General features: G+C 38.1%; 1 protein-coding gene across 2 annotated transcripts in view; it reads left to right on the plus strand.

The window, feature by feature from the left end:
* Window positions 1-26,163, plus strand: part of PELI2 (pellino E3 ubiquitin protein ligase family member 2) — a 177,409-nt gene that overhangs the window by 128,138 nt on the left and 23,108 nt on the right. The window lies entirely within an intron of this gene.

Here is a 26,163-nt window from a genome sequence, read left to right on the forward strand (position 1 = left end):
CTATTCCCTTGTTAATGGATGTTTAGGTTGTCTATGTGCTGTTACAAATAGTGGTGTCGTATATCTTTACTTATGAGGCTTGATTGTCTGAACCTACACACAGAAATTTACATTTATTCTTTAAAAATGTTTTATCTCATTAGATCTGGCCTGTTTTTTATAACGGATTGTCATTGGATAGATTTTGACCTTCTTACCCAGTAGGTTCACTGTCTTTGGTTTTACATTTTTTTGTGACCAACCTATTTTTCCTTGACATCTTGAAAATTATGGGTTAAAAAAGGTTAAATTCAGAGTTTAGGGCATAATTGTGTAATTTCTGCCAGAGGGATCCTGTTGGGCTGAAAGTGATATTTTAGGTATAATTATTCACCTAGATATAAATCTACTTAAGGTAATTATCTTCTAACTGTATTTCTTTTTTTGTATGTACAAAAACATCACTGCAGACCTTGTCAGGTGCCTTCATGGAATTTTGTTAAGTAGTCATTTAATGAGTAGTCTTTGCTACCCAGTCTGGAAGGATGATACTTTATATTTGGGAAAACTTGAAATATAAACAACAGATGTCTGTAGTTTGGGAAGTGTCTAAAAATGCCCAGTTTTATTGCACACACACACATTATGAGTGCTATTTTGATTCCCTTAGGCTAACTGCCACGTAACTGGCATCAGTGTTGATGCTCCATTGGGAAATTGTTTAGCAAGATGAAATTTAATATAATCGGTTAAAATATATTTTCAGAATATTGGGTTGACTTGAACCATTAAAAGTGGTTGCATGAATATGAAGTAGACTACAAAAATAATTTTCAATGTCTACTATGGTAACTATTGTGCAGTGAATGTGGCATATGAGCCAATTAAATATGTGGTTTTATCAAACATAGTAAACAATGAGAACATTAGCTTATGTGCACATTCTTATTCATTCTTCAACTTCCAAAAATTTAGAGATTGAAATAACCACGTACATCACCTCAGTGGAGGCTTTCAAGAACTCTGATGTAGGATACAGATCACGATTCTCATTTTTTTAGTTGAACGAAGCGAAGCACGGGGAAGTGAAATAACTGCCTGCGAGAAGGAGTGTGTCTTTCTGATTTTCAGGAGAGCCCCGGAAATTTTCAAGGCACAAGTGGCCTTTAACCAGACTTTGACATCTTGCTATGGGATGAGTGTGAAAGGCAGCTTCCAGAGCAATGAGCCAAGGTGGACAGGCATGGAAGAACCAGGAGGGTTTGGAAAGTAGAAGGGAGGCTAGTGTCTGGCACATAATGGGAGATTGGACCAAAACGGTAATGTGAGGCCAAATCCAATGGGGTGTTGAATGCCACGCTCAGGAATTGGAGCTTGACTCTGTACCAGTGGAGGAAGGAAGGGACTCTTGTCACATCAGAAGCAGCGTACAGAGCAGGGAGGATTGTGGCTGCTACCAATTCCAAGTTTCAGTGCCCGTGGTGAAGGACGGTCATGCCAGCCATCTGTGCTTGCTATCCTATTTTGTAAGGGTTTTCCTGAGCAAATGCCTCATAAGCATGATTAACCACCGATTCAAAGGTAAATTTTATTTGCGGTCTTCTCTCCCGGTGGTCGCCTTGACCTCTATTCATGCTTCTGGTGATTGGGCCTTTCACACAAAGGTTGGAGTACTTTCATCAGTTCACCTCCATAGTAGTTCTGTGACTTGGCCGTAGGAGATGCATTATTTGATGCTCAGAAATACTTATTGGTTTCAAAAGATTGATATGGGTATCTTTTTTTTTAATAATTTATTTTTTATTGGTGTTCAATTTGCCAACATACAGAATAACACCCAGTGCTCATCCCGTCAAGTGCCCCCCCTCAGTGCCCATCACCCGTTCACCCCCACCCCCCGCCCTCCTCCCCTTCCACCACCCCTAGTTCGTTTCCCAGAGTTAGGAGTCTTCATGTTCTGTCTCCCTTTCTGATATTTCCTACCCATTTCTTCTCCCTTCCCTTCTATTCCCTTTCACTATTATTTATATTCCCCAAATGAATGAGACCATATAATGTTTGTCCTTCTCCGATTGACTTACTTCACTCAGCATAATACCCTCCGGTTCCATCCACTTGAAGCAAATGGTGGGTATTTGTCATTTCTAATGGCTGAGTAATATTCCATTGTATACATAAACCACATCTTCTTTATCCATTCATCTTTCGATGGTATGGGGATCTTTTACTTTCCAGAACTTCACATAGGAGAAGTCTAAGCTTAAGGAATTCACGTCCATCAAAATTCAAACAACACTGAGCATTTACTCTGAGCTAGGCACCTCTGGGAAAAGGGAAAAAACAACAACAACAACAAAAAAAAGACTGAGTCCTCTGGGCAGTTAATGGTCCCTGTCCTTTCTGGTAACACTTAATGATGTTGTGCATTGGTCTGTTTGGCCCTGATCACATTGTTTGGTTATTCTTCTTTGCAAGCATTGTCCCCATTGCTGTGAATGCCTTCCGTTTCATATGTTCTGTCTAAATCCTGTGACTTCAGCATCCTGCTCAAGGACTTCTTCCCAGAATCCTTACACAACTATTCCAAGCTGCGGTCAGCTTAATTCCATGAATCCTTCTGGAGTAATCCATCAGGTGCCAGGTCTGATGTGAGAACTTAGGGGCAAGGACTGTGCCGAACTCAGTCTTTGTGACCTCAGTACTGAGCCTGGTGACAGGCACATGGCAGGGGCTCTAGAAAGTCTTGTAAGGAATTAAAGCGCTTATGTTCCATTGAGGAGGCACTACGTGAGCCGGCATTTAGGGTAGCATATGTAGCCTGTGTGTTCATTTCTGCAGTGATGCTGAGACGGTAGAGGCTGGAAACAGCAGTTAGGAGTGACTCTTGTACTGCTGTGTCCCATTAGAGTGTGTGCGATGACTGAGGTCGCTGAGTGCCTGCCATGGTCAACAGTTGTTCTGAGCCCTGTGGTTATGTGAGCCTTGATGTCATTAAAAAGCTTTTGAGATGGAGGAAGCATTTTTTGGGAGATATATTTGACTTCTGTCAACACACTGGATTTAGAGGGGTGTTTCCTACAGGGAGTGATGCAGGTATTCTCTGATTATTCTCTAAGGCACCCGTGTCTCCTTCATGTGTAGGTTTTAGAAAACCCTGTCTTCCTTTCTGAGGACGCTTTAAGCAGGGGTATATCCTATCCCTCCTGTAATACTGTGTGCTGTGCCTCAGTCTTGGCTTCTGGCTTATTTCCAGCAGCAGCCAGCATTGGCAGGGCTTGTGGGGCAGTTGTGATGTCCTGGGAGGAACTGAATGGAAAGCCTGGGGCATCCTGGAAACACTTCCACTTGCTGAGGGTTGTCAGACTTAAGCCAGAAGATATGGATGGTTTCTTAAGTTAGGTTCTCTAGAAATAAAGCCTGTGTGAGCACTTTATTGAGGAGTTGTTGTCAGGAAAAACCAGTAAAGAAGCATGGAAACCAGGAGAGAGCAGAGGAGAAGCTGAGAGATTGTGCTTCTAGCTGAAGTCTGGCCTCCATCTGGTCCCCCGAGAGCACTGAAGATGGGACCACGCAGTTGCCCCACTTGAGGCCAGGGCTTGGCCTTTTTAGTAAGCTGTGGGCTGCAGGATGCCTTTGGGGGAAAGCATACTTTCCATGCTTTCAGAAAGCATACATTTCTGAACTAAGCTGTCCAAGGCACCTTCCCTAGAAAAGGGTTTAGTTATGAACCCTTAGTAGCCAACATGCACTTGCCACTCTCCACCTCAGGGGTGACAGGTGCACAGGATGGTGTGGAGGGTTGCCAACAGAGGCACTCTTTGTAAATAGTTAACCAACATTTGTGTTCCTTAACCTCTTTCACAGGCAGGGAGGTGGAGTGGCTTATGCATGTTCTCACAACTGTAGCTAGTGCGCTTGTAATTATGCCTGCCGGTTTGACTCCACACCCTGCTTTAGTCCCACCATGTCCTGCACCTTCTGCAATTGTTAAGCCAAACCAAGACACAAATTTTTGACACCCACAATTCCTGGGAAGAGAACTCCAGGCATTAATGATGGGAGACCATTAGATGTAAAATTTTAAGTGTGGTAATTGTTTAAAGCTGGCATCGCGTATCAGGATGAGTTGTTAAAGCTCTGGGGTTGCTACATCACCAGCGGCCATATGCGAGATACTTTAGTTCAGTCTATGATCATCCTGTATCTCCTGTCTAGAGTGACAGGACACCATGAGATTTCAAACATTGTGTAGCATGATTCTCTTGGGTTTTTTTCATAGTGAGACCTAAGTGGATCATGAGGTAGAACTTTGACAATTTTTAATTAATTTGAGAATAACACAAAGTAATATCTCAGGCATCTAGTGTGCTTGAGAGGATAAGGTATTATGATTTAGTTATATATTTGGCAAATGTTGGAGTGCTTTCTGTACCAGACATTGTGCTGGCTAGACAGTAAGGGGCTGGCAATTTATAGATAATAAGTAAATAACATAGCACAGATATGCAGATACTGTAACGGTAGCCAGACTTGAAAAAAGATGTGTATTCAGGTCTTTAAAATTATTTTGAGTTAATAGTAGCACAGTCTTGTCTTAAAGTAAGATTTCCAAAAGCAAAGATGTTCCTACATCGTGTTCATTAATATGACCAAGTCTTTATTGGAACACTTACATATAAAGTACTATAATGCAAGACCCATCGTTTGCCAAGTCAACAAGTTTTAAAAGAAGTCTTAGGAAAATAGAACTATAACATTTATATAAACCAACATCTAACGTATAACATATTATAACATGTGTATTGATGGTCATAGTGGAGTTAGTTTGGGTTGGGTAAGGTCAAAAATATTCACTTCAAAATAAAAATTAATTAGAAATGTCAGAAGCCAGGTGTGATTCTGGAGAAGGGGTATCAGAAAACATTTATTGAAATTTCACTGAATATATATGTACATGAAATTTAATTTGTCCTTTGATCTTTTAGCAAAGATTGTATGTTAAAACTGAATCTCTTTTATTTATTTAATACAAGTTATGGTTGGAACACACAAAAACTTTAGAACTTCTTGAGAAATAACTAATATATAGAATAAATGAAATGACTAGTTAATCTAACCTGTAAACTTCTTAAATAACAAAAAATTTGATCGCAGGTAGATTTCAGACAGATATCCCTTCCTTCCTCCCATATGCTGATAAATATAGGCCATACCTTTTAAAGTGGCAGGTTTCGAGGACATATATTCTGTTTCTCAAGGTAGCCTTCCATCCTCAGATTCATACTAGTGTATGCTGCTCAAAAGTGCCAGATGCCTGCATTATTATATATTATTTACTTTGACAGACAATAAATTTAGTCCTTTTCCTTTCAAAATATGCATATGAATGTTTATCTTTTTCTTTGCATTTGTACATAGGATCTTATTTTAATAATATATAGTGGATATGGAGGACAAATAGGATACTATTTAACCAAAATTAGCTTTATAACAAGTATCTTTTTTACTGAGAGAAGGTACCTACCAAGTCAAAGAATAGATGTACACAGTTGTCTCATTAGGTAGTTGTGTGCAAAGCACTCTTCTAGGTCCTGGAGATAAAAGCAATGAACAATATCCAGTTCCTACCCTCTTAGGGCTTGTTCTCTAATGTGAACTGGGAAGAAGTTAGGAAACAAAATAACAAATGACAGTTTTTATTAAGTGCTCAGAAGAAAATAAAATGGGATTAGAGAGAACTAGATTGGAGTACTACTTCATATGTCCCTAGGAGTGATATAATTCAGGAAGTTGAATTAAGTTTCAAGCATACTAGCTCTCTACCACCACCTGCGCTCCCACCACGAGATTTTTCTAAATTTGTGCAAAACAGAGTTCTGTTTCTACTTGTGAAGAATTAACTACTTCAGAAATTCCCTGCTGCTTCCTCCTGTAAACAACTGGAACTTGGACAAAATATATTGAATAACTGTTTGCAGACATTGTACAACAAGCAGAGATCTCTAAGAAAAGGTAAATAAATGAGGCAAGATCCCCACTCCATCTTACTACCTAAAGGCAGGTTCTAGGCTCAAGCACAGGAATAATGAGCCAAACTGCCCTGTGATCTCATTGAGTTGAGCCAGAGATTACAGTGGAGGCAGCTAGAATTTGTGAAGGAGAGTACCAGAGATAAGGGGCTTCACAGGGAGAAAACTCTGGATAGCTGCAGAGGATGCCTCTTAAGGTATTGGCTAATTTCTGCTTTGCCCCTGTGTGGGTAAACTCTAGGGTATGAGAAGAACCACTGGGAATCCAAAGGTCAGTTGATTTCTGTAGCTCACAAGGGGCTGGGGTTTAGTTTATGTTCCCACCTGAAGAGTGGAAAGACCTCAGAATGCGAGGGAAATAGATAATACTCTTCTGTAGGCTTTATCCTAAGTAATGAGGTTGAATTATTCCTAAATCAAAGTGTCCCCTGGTTGTGCCCTAACAAAGGCTTAAAAGCAAGCGTTAAGAGAGAAAAACTGATCTGAAATAACTTTAACTGCCTGCCAGAAAAGTCTAACACCCTAAACAAAATCCAGTACCCTAAACCATAAAATTAATAGTGTCTAGCATCCAATCAAAAATTGTCAGAAATGCAAAAAAAAGGGGTAAGATATGAATAATTACTGAGGGGGGAAATAAGCAATAGAAACAAACTCAGAAATACAGATGGGATTAACAGACACAGGGTAAAACAACTGCTGTGGTTACATCCTCTGTGGTCAAGAGTGTAGAAGAAAACATGAGCATGTTGAAGAGAGACATGAAAGTACAAAAAGATTCAACTGAAATATCCAAAGGTGAAGCCCTGAGGTCACAGCAGATTAGGAACCAAAGAAAAAAAGGTTAGTGAAAAGACATAGTAGAAAGTAGAAAGCTCAGAGAAAAGACTGAAAAAAAAAAAAAAGTGAAGAACCACAGTTGACTGTGGAAAAATAACCAGTCTCAAGTATGTGTAGTTAATGTCCTAGAAAAATAGGAATAGAAGAGGAAAGAAAGAATGGTCAAAAATTTTCCAAATTTGATGAAAATGATAAATCCAGTATCTAAGACACTCAGCTAGCCCCAAAAAGAAGAAACATAAGGAACATCACAGTAAGACACACTGATTGCAATCAAATGGCTAAAAGCCAACAATAAAAAACTCTTGAAAGCATCCAGAGAAAAAAAGAGGCAATATGCAGAGAGGAACAGAGGATGAAAAAAATATATCAGAAATGCTGCTTGGGAGAAGACAATGGACCTTTACCAGAAGGGAGGTATAGAAGCAGAGAGAATAGGAAGGCTGTCAACCTTAGATTTCTGTATTTCAAAAATGAAAATTAAGGGGTGCCTGGGTAGCTTAGTCATTTAAGCATTCCATCTTGATTTCAGCTCAGATCATGATCTCAAGGTCATGAGATCAAGCCCCACATTGGGCTCCATGCTCTGCATAAAATCTACTTGAGATTCTATCCCTCTCCCTCTGCCCCTTCTCTAAAATAATAAATATTTTTTAAAAATAAAAATAATGACCTATTTGAAAGAAAGCTGAAAATATTACCAGCAAAGTGGCACAACAAGAAATATTAAAGATTTTCAAGCAGAAAAAAAAAAAAACAACCAATACTAGATGGAAATTTGGATTTACACAAAGTACCCCAGACACAATAAAAATGAGAATAAATATAAAAGGTCTTATTTTTTAATTCTCTAAGATGATTAATTGGTTAGAGCAAAATGAATACTAATGTTATGGGGCTTATAACATGACAGTAACATGAATGTAACATCCAGGGCAGGAGAGAAGAAACTGTAAGATTCTTATGTTGTTTATCCCAAGCATGCAGGGTTGGCTCATCATTCAAAAATCAATGTCATTCACCCTCATCTGCTGACTAGAATGAAAATCATATGAGCATTGCAAAAGGTGCACAAACAGCATTTGATAAACTAAACACTTAATTCATGATGAAATCTCTAAAAGGAAAGCCCTAACTTGATAAAGGATATATCTACAAAAGACGACAAATAGGTAATTATATGTAATGGTAAAGGACCTGAATGCTGTTCTCCCCTAGATTGGGACCCAGAAAAGCATGTTTGCCCTACTAGCAACATAGACTAATACAACAAGGAAAAGCAATAAAATGCATACAATTTGGAGATAGGCAGAGAAGCGAATCTATTTTTATTCTCAGACCATAAGGTTGTCCATGTAGAAAATCCTACAGTGGATACAAGGGGAAAAATTTTTTTAAACCTCAAACTAATAAATAGATTTAGTAGATTGTCTGCAAAGAGTCATGAAGGCACCATTTGGGATGATGAAACTTTTCTAAATCTTGAAGAAATAGTTCCATGCATGACTCTTCCTTTGTGCAAGTCCTCAAACTATGCCTTAAAATTGGTGAATTTTATTCAAAGTAAATTATCCTTAAAGCTGATCGTAAAGTAGGCAAAACATTTTTATTTTGAGGTCTGATGTGGCTCATGTGAGTAAATAGTATGATGAGTACCTCAAGAAGCTAATTCAATCTTATGCTGAAGTGATACAAACAGAATTGTTGGCTCATTCTAATCAGCCCATGTAGATTGCAGTGTTCTGTTATGGAGACTTCAGAATGAATGTAGATGGATATAGATCTGTGTTCAGAATAGGATAACCCAGGAGAATAAAAGGATTTGGAGCTAGGAGTTTTCAAGAAAATTGGAAGGAATGGGAGGTGTTCCACCAAAAGAAGGAAGTATTGGAGGTGAAGTCCAAACCATTTTATCTGGGTATTTAAAGGACTCTTGTATGGGAAGGAATTGGGTTTTTCCCCCAAATGTTCTGGCTACAGAAAGATAGGTTTCTACCAACTGCAAAGCTTCTCAGACTGTTCAGTCTGGGAAGTTTTTTAGACTGGATGATATTGGCAAGAATGGTGTGCTGTCAAGGAGATGCTAGAAACTTCTGAAGAATGTGCCTCAATTTCAACTTGTGTTAATACTTTTTAATTGGGTACTGTGATTGCACTCATGACCTAAATTCACTGGCCTCTCTGATTTCTCCTGCTTAATCCCTCTGCCCCAACAATTTTGTTTATGACTTGCTTTTATAATTCATTCTTACAAGTTCAGCTTACGTGATACCATACTTTCTCACCTCACTTATGTTCCTTTCTTTCTAATGACTGAAAGAGGGTTTGGTTGGTGCCAACTACATCACTTTCAGAGGGATTTACAAAACAATTTCATAAATTATAAGTGATTGTGAAAGTTTATATGCTTTTCTTCCCCACCCCACCCCCCAAATTTGGAAATTCTTTTGTAAGAGAACAAACAAACAAACATAAATCAGTCAGAGAAAGACAAATACCATATGATTTCATTCATATGTGGAATTTAAGAAACAGATGAACATAGGGGAAGGGAAGGAAAAATAAGATAAACAGGGAGGCAGACCATAAGCGACTCCTAACTCTAGGAAACAAACTGAAGGCCTCTGGAGGGGGGAGGTGGGTATGGGATGTGGTCACTGGGTGATGGGCATCAAGGAGGGCACTTGATATGATGCGCACTGGATGTTATACGCAATTGATGAGTCACTGAACTCTGCCTCTGAAACTAATATACTATATGTTAATTAAGTTGAATTAAAAAGATTTTTAAAAACCAGTTATAATGAAGAGAGGATGTGGTGCATTTGTAGACTCACCTGTTTGCTAAGCAAATTACTTATCCTCTCCAAGTCCATTTCCTTGTTTTACAAAATGGGGATAATTATATCTACATCATAGTTGTGTGGATCAGAAGATTAAGTACTCTACCTTGAAAGAGCACTATCGATGCAAAAATAATTGCTAATTTAGTTATGAAGGTACAGATGTTTACCTTATTTTATAAATCTGTTTTGAATTTATTTTTAGTTACACTTGTATCCAAGCAGAGTATTTTGTGCATGTAGATTACTAATCGAACTAACTTAACATATAAATATGTAGGTGAAGAGTGCTCACTTCTCAGGTACCGTAAATGAGACTTGTCTGCTCTGGTCTCACATAGTACTCTTGAAGTTGCTTTGATAGGTGACATTCTTAGGCCTTACCATTCAAAACAGGTTCCATCCACTAAATAGCAACACATTTATTTGTCAAACTTCTGTACATTCTCTTTCCAAAAAATACTACAGGCAGGGCAGGCCTATTTTAAGCAGCAAGCTACAGGCAGAGTTCTAAGGCAGATCTGTTTTTTCATGTGTCTTCCTTTAGCAAGATAGCAAGTATGAGAACACAGCATTAACCACAGTCATTTTAGCTGCAGTTCTCGGAGTTCTGTTCCACAGCATCGCCCAAGGAATAAGCCACTGTGTTATCTACTGCATGGATAGACTTTTTAATCAATAGTAATCATCTTTATGACTTAATAACCAAATCAGATCTGAAACCCCACCACACTTGTTATCAAGCTGTTTTACTTTCCTATTGATGGTTTGATAATGTGTAAATTGATTATCTATAGACTTTTCACATTAGACTATTTTCGTTGAGATATCCCTTACCCTCATTCTTATCTTTCAGTCCTTAATTTCTCAAGGAATATAAACCTTAATAAACAGCTGAAGTTGGGAAGGGGGTGATAAATATAATTCTTCTCCATACATAGAATATATTCTTACAATGGAAAATGGCATTTAAAAATCTGTGCCACTTCTTTCCTCATTTACCAGATCTGTAAGGTTTTAGAGTGCACCTAAGGACTAGGTTAGTTGTGGTAGGGCTTAGCCTCACCCTAAATGTCTTGCTCCTGATTGGACATTCTTTCCACTGTCATTTTACATCCTACTGCTCTTGTCATAACAACTTGATACTTTGTTACATGACATCCCTGATTGCTTTGGATGACATTCTCAACAGATATTGCCAGGATGTAAAAGTTTTAAGATAGGATATACACAGAGCAAAGCCTTTTTGTATACAATACCTTTTATTCCATTTTTTGGTAGTGACTCATTTCATCTGCAGTTGGTCAGAAGGTCCCTGCACTACTTTAGATGCTTTGATTCCTTTGCCTGAGTCTTTCATAATCTGGTGACTCGAGATTTCTTCACTTAATCCAGACTTCTTTTAAGTATACAGCCAACAGACAAAGATTGATGAACACGCAAGAATTTAAGACACAGAATTTTTAAGAGCCCTCACTGAAGAAATTACCAAAAGACAGATTTCAGCCAAACAAGGAGGTAAATGGAAAATCTGTGGCAAAAAGACTGGCATCTCAGCATCAAATTCAGTGTGCTAAAACAAAAGAGATAGTGATTGCCACAGAATGTCAATGTCATAAATTCTGACAATGCAGAAATAATAAATAATAGGTGAGAGGAAGAATAAAAGAGGTGAGAGCTAGTACATGCATGCTAATTATCTTCAGATTTTACTGCTGGGAGACAAAAACTATCACTTAAAGCTAGAAGTATACTTAATGGTTAAAAAGCAATAAACATTGTAAAATCAAAAGTGTTTGGGAGGATGGTAGAGAGGTAATTAGAATATTCTTGTTTATCATTGCTTTCATTAGAGTTAGTGAGCACAACCATGTTTATATAGTTGTATACATAAAAGTAACCACAAGAATAGAAATATAACCCGTCTAAGTAATCATATAAAATAAAGAACATAAGGCAAAAAAGTACAGACCATAATGTGAAAGATTTTTTTAAATGACACTACAGATGCTGAGAAATTGAAATTTTTTAAAAAATCATTTACAATAGCATTTAAGAATATAAAATAGTTGATCCTCATTATTCACAGATTCTATATTTGCAAATTTACTTAGTAAAATTTATTTGTAACCTCAAAATCCATATGTGTAGCACTTTTCCAGTTATTTGTAGGCATGAACAGCATGGTGAAAACTTTGAGTTGCCAGCTGAAGTTGAAAAAGGTTTCAATCTGCCTTTTTATTTCAGCTCTCATATTGTAAACAATTATTTCTAAGAAATATGTATTAGACAAGGTGTCTTTAAACAGAAAAACATATAAAACATAAAAGGTTATGTTTTGATCAACTGACAAAAATGTAGTGACCAGAAGCTCACAAGAACCTACCTTTGTCCTAGGTACTCACTAATTCATTGTTGGAAACCATTCTATAGTATGTACCACAAATAATGAGAATCAACTATACTCAGGGATGAATCTAATGAAACATGTGCAGTACTTCTACACATAAAACTAAAACAACTTGCTGAGAGAAGTACTATATCTCTAAATAAATGGAGAGATACACCATATTTGTAGTTCAGAAAACTCAGTATTGTGTCAATTCTTCCCTAAATTATTTGTAAATTCAACACAATCCCAATCAAAAGTCCAGTAGGCTTGCTTTTTGTTTTTCTTTTCTTTCTTTTTTTTTTTTTAGAAATTGACAAGCTGATTCTAAAATTAATTTGAAAGTACAGAAACCTAAAAACAAAAATAGTTTTGAAAAAGAACCAGTATCAAAACACTTGTGCTAACTGATTTCAAGACTTTTTTTTTTACAGCTACAAGAATCAAGACAGTCTGATACTGATGTAAAGAAACGTAAATAGATCAACAGAATAGAGTCCAGAAACTGACCCACACATATATGTTGATTTTCAACAAAGGCGCAAAGGCAATCAGTTGAAAAAGACAGCCTTTTAAACAGATGGTGCTGGACCACTTGGATATCCATATGTAAACATGTGATTCTTGATCCATACTTTTTATCAGATCAAACATTAGATCAAAATGGATGATAAATCTAAATCTAAAACTTCTAAAAGGAAACGTAGGAGAAAAACTTTTGTGATTTTGGATTAGACAAAGATTTCTTAGATTCAAAAGCATAATTTATAAAAGAACAAATTAGATGTGAAAACTACGAACTTCTGCTCTTTGGAAGAAACTGTTCAGGGAAAGAAAAGATGAGCTACAGAGTGGGGGGAAATATTTGCAAGTCATCCATCTGGTAAAGGATTTGTATTCAGAATATATTTAAAAAATCCTCAAAACTCAGTAAGAAAACCTGATTTTTAAAAATCTGTGAAAGAGTTGAACACTTTGCAGAGAAGATAGAGATGGCAATTAGCACATGAAAAGATTCTCAATGTCATTTAGGAAATACAAATTAACACCACAATGAGCTATCACTACAGACTCCATAAGGATGACTAAAATCAAAAGATGACCATGCCAGGGGTTGGCAGAATGTGGAGCAGCTGGAACCTGCATTCATTGCTGATTGGAGTGCAAAATGCTACAATCAACTTGAAAAATGATTTGGCAGTTTCTTAAACATATCCTGGGGTGCCTGAGTGGTCAGTCAGTTGAGCATCCCACTCTTGGTTCCCACTCAGGTCATGATCTCAGGATCCTGTAATCTGGCAGCATTGGGCTCTGCATTCAGCCAAGGAATTCCCTTGCGGATTATTCTCTCCCTTTCCCTCTTCCCCTCCCACCCCACTCATGCACACTCAAATCGGCTCTCTCTCTCTCTCCTTCTTCTCCTCTCTCAGATATTATTCATTGTTTTTTACTTATGAGTACTTTATAAATAACATTGTATCCTTTGTTAACAATGCAGTGTTGACAGTAGTTATTAATCATATCTGACTTACTATAAATGTTCTTTCCTGATAACTTCTTTAAATTAATAAACTTTACTTTTAGAACAACAACCAAAAAAAACTATACTATGTGTCCAGCTATTCTACTGGTAGATATTTACCCAAGAGAAATGAAAGTATATGTTGATACAAGCATGTCTACATAAAGGTTCATAACAGCTTTATTTGCAGTAGCCAAAAACCAGAACTATAATGTCCATCAACAAATAAATTGTATGAACAAATTGTAGTATATCCTTAAAAGGAAATACTACTTCACAATAAGAAGTAATGAACTGTTGATATGTACAGCAACATGAATGAATCTCAAAATCATGATGCTAAATAAAAAAAGCCAGACCTCCCCCCAAAATATATAATTTATGATTCCATTTCTAGAAAATTCTAGAAAATGCAAACTAGTCTGTAATGGCAGAAAACAGTTAATTGACTGCCTGGGCATGAGGAAGGGGCTGGAAGGGAAGACTGAATTACAGAGAAGCATGGTGAGGCAACTTCTGTGGATTATGGAAATGTACATTATTTTGATTATGATGGTTTTATAGGTATATTAACATGTCAAGACTTATTAAATTATACATTTTAAGTAGATGCAATTTATTGTATCTCAATTTTACCTCAGTAAAGCTGTTTTTAATAAGATAGTAGTAGCAATACAAGCAGAAAATATAGCATATATCATGTACTTATCAATAAATATAAATGTTCTAAACCTACCTATTAAAAGAATTGGATCACATAGGAAAAACAGTCGCAGGCTGTGTATAAGATACATTTAATACAAAGTGGCTTAGATCAAGGGTAAAATTATGGAGAAGAACATACCAATGAAATGCAAAGAAAGCAGAAGTTAAAATCTTATAGAGTGAATTCATGGTAAAAGTATTAAGTCAAAGAAGGGCTCTATATAATGAAAAGGAGTGCAATCGAATGATAATCTAAGAGCTTTGATTATGTATCAAATGACATCATTTCCTTAAAACATACAGGCAATACATGGAAAAAGAAACAAATTTTGTGTGATATGTATGTAATATGACCTTTTATGCTGAAAATAGAAACTGTTTTCTTTATAAACACCATTTGGACAAGTTGTTCAAGTAATATTTTTGAACCTAAAAGGCAAAATCATACACATGCTAAAAAAAAATAGAAAATTATCTGCTTTATTTGAGAGTGAGGAAAGCCTTGCTAATTATGAGGTAAACTCTGGAAACCATAAAAACGAAAATTTCACTGTATAAACTTGTAAAAAAGAAAAAATGCCCTAGCATTTTGAAAAAAAAAAAAAAAAGGCAAAAAAAAAAGAAAACCCACCTTAAATCAAAACTCAAATGAGTAGGGAAATTTGGATTTATATTGCCAACAATGGGAGTAATCTCTTTAATATATAAAGAGTACCTACAAAGCAATAAGAAAAATACTTAAGATTCCAAAGAGTAATGGGCAAAGGATGTAAGTGGTTCATGATAAAGAAAAAGAGAGGACTTCTGAGACATTTTAAAACATGTTTAGCCTCATTCATAATAGTAGAAATACTCAGTGAAAGCACAGTGGCATTATTTTTCACATATCTGACAGTAGACACTATAGCAACTCCCTATATTGGTGAGGGTGGGGAAAACACACTCTCCTATATATCTGGTAAGAATTTAAATTGGTTTAACTTCTATGAAAAGTAACTTGACAATAACTTTGAATATTCATATACCATTTAATCCAGTAATTTTTTTCTAGGAATTTATCATATAGATCTATCCCCCTATATGCAAAATGAATACATGGATATTTAATACAACATTGCTTGCAAAATAGGAAAAAAATATTAAACATATTAGAAAAGTCAGGCTATGTCTATACATCAAAAAGGATGAGACAGCACTAGTAGCTAAGCACTGTGTATAGTATGCTATCATTTTTTAAAATATATCTACTATGTTAGTATAGGCAAAGATTTTCCCCTGGAAGGATACACAAGAAATGGATAATAGCACGTCTCCCTATGCTCGAGGACAAGAATTGGAAGGGCATGCTATTCATTGGTAACATTTGGTACTTTGTGCATATATTACCTAATTAAAAATATTTTTTGCCTTACAAATGAGTCAAGAACCTGGAGGACCTTATACAATTAAATTTATTCAGTAGAGATTATGAATATTTCAGTAATAAATATAGCTGAATATAATAATTATTACATGTTGGGCCCTGTACTTTACAAACATCTGAGTTTTTCCAACAATGTTTTGAGGTAGTAGTAGTATTTTACAGGTAAAAAAAAATAGATTCAGAATATGGCCCAAGGACATGCAGATAATAAGGGCCTTTTAAAAAGTTGACTTGAATTAGGATTGAGAAGTGACATCTAAATACACACACAAACTTCCCCCAAAAGCATTTGTGGATGGCTTATGTGTGGTGGTAGGTACACATGTTAGGTACCTGTATGTTTTCTTATACTTCCAAGGAAAGACAAGCCATTGCCTTACTCAGAAGTTTGCTTATTAGGAGGCTGCACATCTTGAAAATACCAGCTGCCAAGTTAAATGTCATCTTTTGAGAGTAAATATTTTCATATTTCTGTATAACTATGATGTGGCCTTATTGAACTGGTTTTCTTCCAGAATGAAAAGGAGGTTCTTCAGTAGATGGACAAATTTTAAATCTAGGCCAAGCCTTAAAATTAAAAATCAAAGTAAAATGACAGGAAAATTTGAAATGTTACCCCTCCCCCTTTTAGCCTGACATCTTTTATTTTTTTATTATTTTTTTAAAGATTTTATTGGTTTATTCATGAGAGACGGGGGGCGGGGGGGTGGCGGTGCAGAGATACAGGCAGAAGGAAAAGCAGGCTCCATGCATGGAGCCTGACATGGGACTGGATCCCGGGTCTCCAGTATCACGCCCCAGGCTCAAGGCAGCACTAAACCGCAGAGCCACTGGGGCTGCCCCTAGCCTGACATCTTTTAAATGAGGACTTTTGCTTCTATCACTATAAATAATCAATAAGGTTTTGTATGTTGAGCAAGGGTAAATTTAAGCCTTTTTATTTTTCATTACTCAAGGGATCTTTTTGATGGTTGATAAACTGACCTACATATTAACATAATTATATGGTGTATCTTTGGGTATCTTAGTACAAAGTCGCTTCATACCAGTTTCAGTTTATAGGCATCTGGAAGTTTGCCTGCCCATGGCAACAAATTGGGGCTTGCATTACTACTGACTCACTGTAACACATGGTCTGTGGTGGATACCTATGTATTTTTTATCCTCTTTAGAAATAAGATAAACCTTAGGGCTTTTCCAGTTTTATTGAGCTATAATTGACATACAGCATTGGGTAAATTTAAGGAGTACAGCATAATAATTTGACTTACATGTGCTGTGGAATGATACATGAATGAAGGTATACCTTGTTTTACCCAGTAAATGACATTATTTAAAAAGAAGTATGTAAATGTGGGACGCCTGGGTGGCTCAGTGGTTGAGCATCTGCCTTTGACTCAGGTCCTGATCCCGGGGTCTTGGGATCAAGTCCTGCATCAGGCTCTCCACAGGAAGCCTGCTTCTCCCTCTGCCTGTGTCTCTGCCCCCCTCTGTGTGTCTCTCATGAATAAATAAATAAAATCTTAAAAAAAAAATCAAGTAGTATGTAAATGTAATTACTGAACAATGAATCTTTCTCACCTTAGTCATTTGCAAGATGCTTTGTTTTTCCTTATAATTTATGTTTATTCAGGTCTGTTCTTTCAATTAGCTTTGTTTCCTGTGGCAAGTAGCTTCTATGTCTGCAAATACTCAGATAAGTAAACATATGTTGCAGCATATTCATGTGCAATCTTTAGAGCACTGTCCATGGACTAATTAAATATCTCTCTATAAGTGTACCAACTCCTGTTCCTATATGAGACTGCAGTTAGGCATCGCTGTCTGTCTTAAGGTATATGGCAGTAAGAAATCCCATCTTTGTTTTAATTTTCACTGAAATACTTGGCATTTGCAAGAACATTGCATCTTTGTTTCTTCCCATGCTCCTCCTTGTTCGCATCTAGAACTGGTCAAATGCAAAAACACTGCTTTTTTGAAGAATGCATTTTTTGAAGGTCAGTTTCTCCCAGGGTGGTCCCCATTGTCCTCCACCTTACCATGGATGAGGTGGTCCTTGCTGTGGGGGTGACCCTAGTTACCCCGTAGTTCTGACATCTGCCGTGTACATTGAGATCAGTGAAGCTCCAGGGCATTGCCTTGCACTTGCGGGACTGCATCCTCCTTTGTGGTAGCTGCTCCCCAATATATGTGGAAAGATGTCTGTAGGGTCTGCGGTTAAACATTGCACTTTAAAAGTCACCATTAGAAATAGGCTGTCACTTAACGGGGACTAGTGCCCAGAATGCGCTTGGCAATGTGAGCATGTTTGGGGTACCAGTGTGTGACCTCACCACATTTCTGTGTGGGAAAACTGCACTTCAGCCCTATTTCCCAAAAGAGAGGAGACAAGACTACTAATAAAAGAGGAGATTGCACATTAGGTAGGCTAGTGGGTTCTAAAGATACCTATTATGTGAACAAATCCTTACAGACTGGAATCTGACCTTTTCTCTTGTTCAGTACTTTGTGATAAGGTGTAGCAGAAGCAGTAACCTTGCTGGGACAGCAGTGACTTTTCTGGACCCAGGACCAACACTTGTAAAATGACCAAATCGAGACACAAAGCCCTTAAGTATCTTGTCCAGATGGTGAGTGGGAACTCGTCATGATCCATACTGTCAGCCATGCAAGATACTGCCTGAATGGAAGGCTGATGTGAAAAGATAGGAGTCCTTGCCCTTGGGGAGCTTTTCATCCAACATAAATGTTAGAATTCCTTCAGGACAGGTGCCCACAAGGCATGTAAGAATGTCCCTCTCCAGCTCTGGCCCTTGGCTGTTCATGTTTTCTGAACTCTATCTGGGATCCTCTCCTGTGACTGGGCCCCCTGACCAAATCCATCTTCCTTGTAATTAGGAGTGACTCCAAATTAGAAACAGGTTCTCCTCAAATGTTCATATCTCTTCTGGCATCTGTGTCTGCTGGATTGATTGACCATGTCCTCCCAGCCCACGTCCAGCCTGTGCATGCAGTACATTCTCTGCCAAGGTTCATCCAGTAGCTCAAAGAGCTGATCCTAGAGCGGTGTAGGGGTGGCTCAATGCCAAGTTCAAAGCCATTGCCTCTAACAAACTGGCTTATCTTTTTTATTTATTGAGTGAAACACTGTTGATTTTGATGAAATCCAAATTTGCACCTTGCAACTTTCTGATCGTACCCATGATTCAGGCACTCATTTGAAATATGGCTCTTGGAAAAGACAGACTATTTTAAAGAGTGTGTTCATGCAAAATAAATTATGAATTCCTTTAGCCACCTCTTCTCTTTAGAAATAGCACTCATACATATTTTATACATAAATTGACAAGGATGGCAGAGACCTCATCTTCCCTGTAGCAATTTGAGCCAGACTGATTGAGGATTTATTGCCTAATTATACTTGTCAGCCAGACATAAAAGTCATTAGTTCTGGAAAAACATGTTTGTCATACCGGGATTATCTCTAATTAATACAGTCAATATCGAACATATATTTAAAGCCAAACAGAATCGTAATCTCCAAAGCATATGTTACAGAGTACAGTGAACTGATGGTAAACCCCTTCGGGTCGTGAAGCGGTGCTCTAAGAGCAAGTTTGTGTTTGAGAAGAGAAAATGCCATGTTGGACTTCATTTCCCCCTTTTGAAAACAGTGAGATCAGTGCTACTGGCATTAACTCACTCTGCTGATGAATTATGAAGAGAACTAAAGTGGTCATGTAATTTGGCAGTAGTTGGTGAGCGACTGTACCAGAATTCAAACCTGGCGTCCAGCGTGTGGTTTATTCAACCTCAGAATCCATTGACCAATTTGATCTCTGCAGTGTCCACACATGGTCTTATTTTTGTTTCCTAAAGCACATGTGCACTTGGAACTCAGCAGGATAAACCAGGCAGTCCAATGTGGCAACCATCTAGCATGAATGGCTGCTTCTGCCCGAGGTCTAGGTATCAATAGCTGTTGCACTGAGGTAATGCAGTGCTGGGCATCTATCCTCCCGGGGCAGCCATCATGTGCCCATAGACACTGATACCCTCTGGTGCCCTGCCACACTGCCCCAGCATCCTTGTGGACACACTGCTCTGGATGATGAAACTGCTGCACAGCTCACAGCAGACGCATTCATTTGCTCATGCATGGGCATGTCTCTGCCATGAGCATAAATACAAGGAGTTGGTTTTGGACAGAAAAAGTTCAGTTCATTGGCCCTATTCAGTCCTACCCCAAAACAGTTTCCAGTATGTTTTTCCATACCAATTAAAATGTTGCTTCTACAGCAATACGCCCTGTCATAGAATACTTGTGTTTAGTAGCGCGAACGGCTGTGAGAGGTCAGTGTAGTTCTTTATCCATTTGATCAGGTCATTTGTTCAGTAATCATTTTGCAGAGTTATTGATTAAAATATTAACTTAAAAATTAGAACTAACTGTTAAAGTAGCTGAAAATAAACTTGCTGTAAACATGCAGAGTAATTGACCAGGGAGCCTATACTTACTCTATGATGCCTCGTTAAAGAGTGCTGAGTCATGGACATCTAGAAGGCTGTTTCTTGGTGGAAACCAGGCTCCTAGGTTTCTTGGCAGAACCCAGAAGACAAAGGCATGACTGGCTTCCCAAGTAGAGTGTACAGGACATTTCCTAGGACTGTTCCCATTGGGTGGGCTGTTGGAGCATCTCTGACTTCTTCCTGAGATGATCTGTTGGAAACTAAAGGAGGGGGTGCAGTGAACAGTATCAGAGAATACTACCATCTTTGGATCCATGGTGGCAAAGCTCTTCAAAGCAGCTCTGTGTAAATTTGAGTTTATTTGGGAAAAGTTCCTTTAGTGTGTAAGCCACTCCAGGTGTCTAGCCTTCTCTTTGGAGAGGCAAACACAACACTAATTATATCTACTATGGAGGAGACTCAGCAGGGTGCTGCTATTTCCAAAAGCAGTCATTTGATTTAATCAGACACTGTGTGGCCCTGGAGCAGTAAGTGCAGTCCTGTCATAGTTGGCATCCAGGATGTCTAGATAAGAGAGATCATTAAACTCTTGAATCTTGGTTCTAAGACACATTAATAGAAAAATGAGATGTGGATTTGAAGAATTTTGTTTCATTTGTAACTCAGACACACACATACACGCCAAACACTATATTCCCTTAAACAAGGTTGACTCTAGTAATGCATGTCCCCATTGGTATACATAATACTCGCAGTTTGCCAAAGTCTGGCTTCCTAGTATCTTACCTAACTAGTTTTTTTTTTTTTTCCTGGCTCTGTAGTATCTCTTCTCTTACTGGTGGAAGGCCTGAAAATTGCCCGTGTGACATGCTCAGTGGCTTTGCCTCCTCAGAGAATGCTTTGAATGCCTTACAGATTCCTTTTATGTTTTCATCTATGAATATTATTTTAAATACTAATATAAAACTTTGTTTATACCTCCTTCAACAACTGAAGATTATCACAGTAAAAGTACATATTTGCTCAAAACACAGACAGCGGCCTCTTAGCCTGCGTTCAGGGACACATGAAACTGTCATGAGAGATATAACTGCTGCTGTGTGTGGAGGCACTGTGCCACCCACTGTGGCCCTACACCTAATCCCATGCCCGTGGATAGAGGTAAGGGGGACGGGACACACAGACACCCATAATGTCTGAAGTGAGTTACAGAAGACAGGAAAAATGCTTGGACACCAATAGGTCTTGAAAACTGAGTCCAGTTGTCTTTTGCTGCTATAGTAAACTTAGTAGCTTATATTAACTCCTCTAGGGAATAAATCCGTTTTGCCCAACAACTATTTTGTATTCGAGGAGGAAGCCTGAAATGTTACACACTGTTTGCTCTACTCATATTTGATTTTTGCCTTGATGCAGTAAAATCCATGTTCCTCGCTTTCATTATGGTAATAGTGTTCATTGTGTATGGACAGCAGTGGCAAGAGAAGGCTCTCTGAAGTATGGGTAGCTGGGAACATGATTGTGGCATTGACTGAAATAGGAAATCAGGAGTAGAAGAAGTTAGGGCCAAACAATATAGTGATGCTTTAGATTATAAGTAACAAAATACTCGACCCAAAGCAGCCTAACACCCTCATTTTTCTCTCAGAAAAAGTCCAGAGCAGGTATTTCCAGATGTGGTTCAACTCAAAGATGCCAGGGCTTCGTCCACTTCCCTGAGAGCCTTCTGACCTTCCTCTCATGTGCTAGATGGCCACATCCACTCCAGACATCCCAGTCATATGTCAGGAGAGGATCTCTCCTGGTGGCTCCCATCCCCAGGATGACCACTCCAGATTTCTCCTGAGTTCCCCTGGTAGGGTGGGGTCAGATTTCCATGTGTTTTCCTTCAGAGCCTAGGAGAACTGGTATTGGCATTTTCAGGCTTTTTCATGGGAAGCCAGCTCAGCGAGTAGGGAGAAAGGCATTAGGTAGGTAACCAACGATGTCTGTCACAGTAATGAATTCCATTTTCTTTCCCTCCACAGTTGATAAAGGCTCACTTAGCAGCCTTATAGAGCTTGAATTAGACAGGCTAAGTCATAACTGTAATAAATTAGTATTTTCTAGAAGCCAGTTAGTTTCTCAGTGGGCTTTTGCCTTCTATTCTGTGATTGAGAGCTGATCCCACTGCTTCCTAACAAATTAAAGATTTGATTATTTTCCTCTTACTTTTACAATTTGAATGAAAGCTCTGTGGCTGCCAGGAAGACGTTATCTGTCCTATTATGCATCTGCAGGATTGCCTTTCTGGTATCATTCCATATTCTCTATCTCTTTATATGCTTTTGTATATGTACCTACCACGTTATAGGAGCAGGAACATTCTATAGACATTATGAGCCATGTTTGTTTTAGAGTCTGGGAGCTCAGAAAACTCCCTGACATTTAGTCTGAGTTGAACCAGGACAACCAATTCCAGCTCCCCTGAGTGGCAGAGGTTGGCTGAGCTGAGCCAAGTCTGTGACATAAGTAAAGCTAAGAAAGGAAGAAACTGTCTTGGCTCAGAAGGGGCCTTGTTTGCGCAACTGGGGTTGCAGGGTGGTGCCCATAAGGTTTCTCTCTCTCTCTTTCTCTTTCTCTCTCTCTGTAATGTATATACTTGAACATTATATCCAGAATACCTGCAGTGGTTGACTATCTAAGCTGGATAAAACTGGAATCCTTTATTTTGTGGATCTGTAATTGTCCAACTATGATATTTTTAACCCAATAAAAATCACATGCAATACATTGAAGCTGAGGTGTCATTTGTGGGTACCTTTGTGAACAAAAAAGGAGGGGAGGGAAGACCCGAGGAAGGAAGCTCCCAATCTCATCTTCTGTCTGTAGCAGCTCATTCAGTCCTCCGCCACTGGTGGCATGCCTACTGTGCCCCTAGTGCTGGGGACGGAAGAACAGATAGAGGTACTGCCAGTGCTGTGAGAGGCAGTCAGCCTCCCTGCCCCCTCAGCACGGTAGAGAATCAGATACGGACATCAGCGCTGTCCACCAGGCAAGCTAGTTGGGCTGGTTTTCCCTACAATTTTAAAGTGCCTAGTTTCTAAGTTTGAGTTGGTGTAATAAAAATTACATTATGTTACAGTAATTGTGTTTGAATTACATTATAGTGAGTAGCAAGAGAAGGCCTTACCTGCTCTCCTATATGATATTTCAGAAATAGATTTCAAAGCAACTTGTTACCTTGGGGAAATTTTTATTTCTGAAATACCTCCAATGATCAACTCAAGTCAGTGAATCTGTCATTTACTAGAATTTGAATTTCCAAAAGTTATATTTTAAATCTTTGCAGGGTTGTTGAAAAATGAGTACTTCTAACGAGAGTATAATCCCTTACATACTTGCCCAGAAAGAAAGCAAAAAGGGATTTCAAGCTTAGGCTGTCTTCGAATTCCCCCCAGCTAACCAAATCTGGCCCTACTCTTGGCTTTAATATGCAGACAAGGTCACTGTGGGCCCAGTTTATGTCATCAAGGGCAGTCTGCATCTCTCCATTTGTTTCTGAGGATGCCGTCAATGGCCTCAGGTGGCCTGGTTTTGACTGCCACCTTTTGCTCCAAATCCCAGTCCTGGCTTAACTCCCAGTCTTCTCAGGGCCAGCTCGTCAAGGTGCTTCTCCTCCCTGTGGGTGCAGCCTGTCCCGCCGCCAGCACTCAGGACTCAGTATGGGAAGGCCTGTTCTCCTGGCTTGGCACTCACAGAGGGAAAATCAGCTAGAACTGGAAGCAATGGAGAGGTGGATGTCAATCCAATTCTGAAGTTCCTTGGCCATCCCTGCCACAGGGGAGTATATTACCAGCTGGCTCAGAGCCATTCACCACCCTCTGGGACTTGTTTTCTCCCTGCAGAATCGCTTTTCCAACTTCTCCATCTTCCCTACATCCAGAAGCTTCCAGAACACATCCTGCCAATGGTACTTTCTTAGTCAAAAAGTCTCAGAGAAAACATTTCCCTGACCCCAAAGTGTTCACCTTTCCTAATCTTGGTCATTCACATGTAGCCACATACAAAGCAGGCAGAAATTTGAAATTATAAACTTTGAGTGAGCTCAATATTCAGAGTGTCCTAGATCAGGCATTCAAGGAAGGCTTCAGAGCCCCTGTGCTTTCCTCCCTGATTGGGAGTGGCCATACAGGGGTCAGCCTAGGTTGTGTGCTCTCCTGTCCTGGAAGCAGTTCCTGGGTATGACTTTCTCTATCAGTAGACTTTTTCATATATTGTGTGGGCTTCTAATAACCTGAGTCACAAGAGTAGTTTGAAGGAAACATGTCAGAAGAATTGGGTCCACTAACAACTTAGGGCCTGTAAGTTGGCAATTTCTGGTGTTTTCTGAAGTGCTATGGAAGTGTCTATGGGGGTCCCATGCCCAGGGCTGTGCCAGGTTGTGGGGTGAGCACAGCAAGTCCTCCCGCAGCATTAGTTTCCCAGCAAATTTGGCAGTATGTAAATGTTAAAACCAGCCAGCATATTATAGAGGAGAATACAGAATTTACAATAATTTTACGGTAAAATATTTTAATATGAGAGCTTCACTGCAGGGTGCTCCAAGGTTCCAGATGTCTCCAAGGTTCAGGTGACTTTCTTCTAGTTAAGGCAACTTTGATGGAAATTTAAGAAACACTGTACTTAAGAAAGTACAATCATACAAAAGTGTGTAACATTTTAAAGGGAGTTCTGTTATGGCACTTAGTAACTCCTTATTTTACAGATAATTGGTGAGGTACAGGCATTTCTTATTTTATGTGATATACGTGTCATGAAAGTTATGTTCCAAGTCGTAATATTTGTAAATTGAATACTTGTAAATGCAATAGACACTTTTTAAGGAAACCTAAAATTAGTTTATAAATAATTACTCACTGAATCTTAGTTTTATATGTTTGAATTTAATAAAATTATTTTCCTTAAAGTGAAGGGAAAATAATTCACTTAACTATAATATAAGCATCCATTTATCTTGAAAATAGCTATTAGTTTGGCTTTCAAAAAATGTCACTTATATCAATACCATTGAATTTGTCTGATTCAGACCAATGAAAATTTAAGACTATTTTTGTTCGTGGATTTAAGTAGTCTAAGAAGTCTTTTTTAGATTTCTGGCCATATTAAATATTGAAATTATTTCTAATACTTGTATTGTCTTAATGAAGCACGTAGAACAAAACAGTTCAGTCACGAAGTTCCTCAGGGCAGATGATTAAATAACCATGAGATTAACCAGGCTAACTTCAAAGTTGATTTGGAATGTTGTATTACTTTTTGCTCTAAGCAATTATATTAGTCAAATATAAATGTTCAGAGTACATTTTCATTAACATGCTTTGTATGTCCAGCTACTTCCAAATGCTTTCTTGGTCTTCATACAGTGTCATTATTCAATAAATGTTTAATAGAAAGGCTCATTAAAGTTTTATTTATTATACTTAATGCAAAAGAGTAGAAATGAAGATAAATTAAGTTGAAGTGAAATGGATAAAATGTAATTGAAATAATTTGGAGTACCATTTAAATAAACTTCTTCATTAATTTGGAAGTATTAAAAGTGTGTGACCACAACTTAAGATGTGTTCAAATATATCACTATGGAGAAAATAAGAATATTGTATTACTGGCTTCTAGCTTCTTTGAAAAAGACTATTAGCTTTAATCTAAAGATAGAAGATAAAATTAACTTAGCTTCCTTATTTATTAATTTAGCAAATGTCTGAGTTCAGCAACTACTTATACTTTCTTCTACATCTTATTTAAATCTTATATGATTATAACTGGCTAGCCTAATGTATAGAAATACTTGTAGAACATTTATATTTTTTTTACATTTACATTTTTAATGACTTTTTTTACTAGATTATAATCTCTTGCATGGGGAAAATATAAAAAATGTCATTGACTTAACTAACTGCTGTAGTGTTGAAATAAATTTA

The sequence above is a fragment of the Canis lupus genome, chromosome 8 (genome assembly GCF_003254725.2).
Source record: "Canis lupus dingo isolate Sandy chromosome 8, ASM325472v2, whole genome shotgun sequence".
Lineage (NCBI taxonomy): Eukaryota > Metazoa > Chordata > Mammalia > Carnivora > Canidae > Canis > Canis lupus.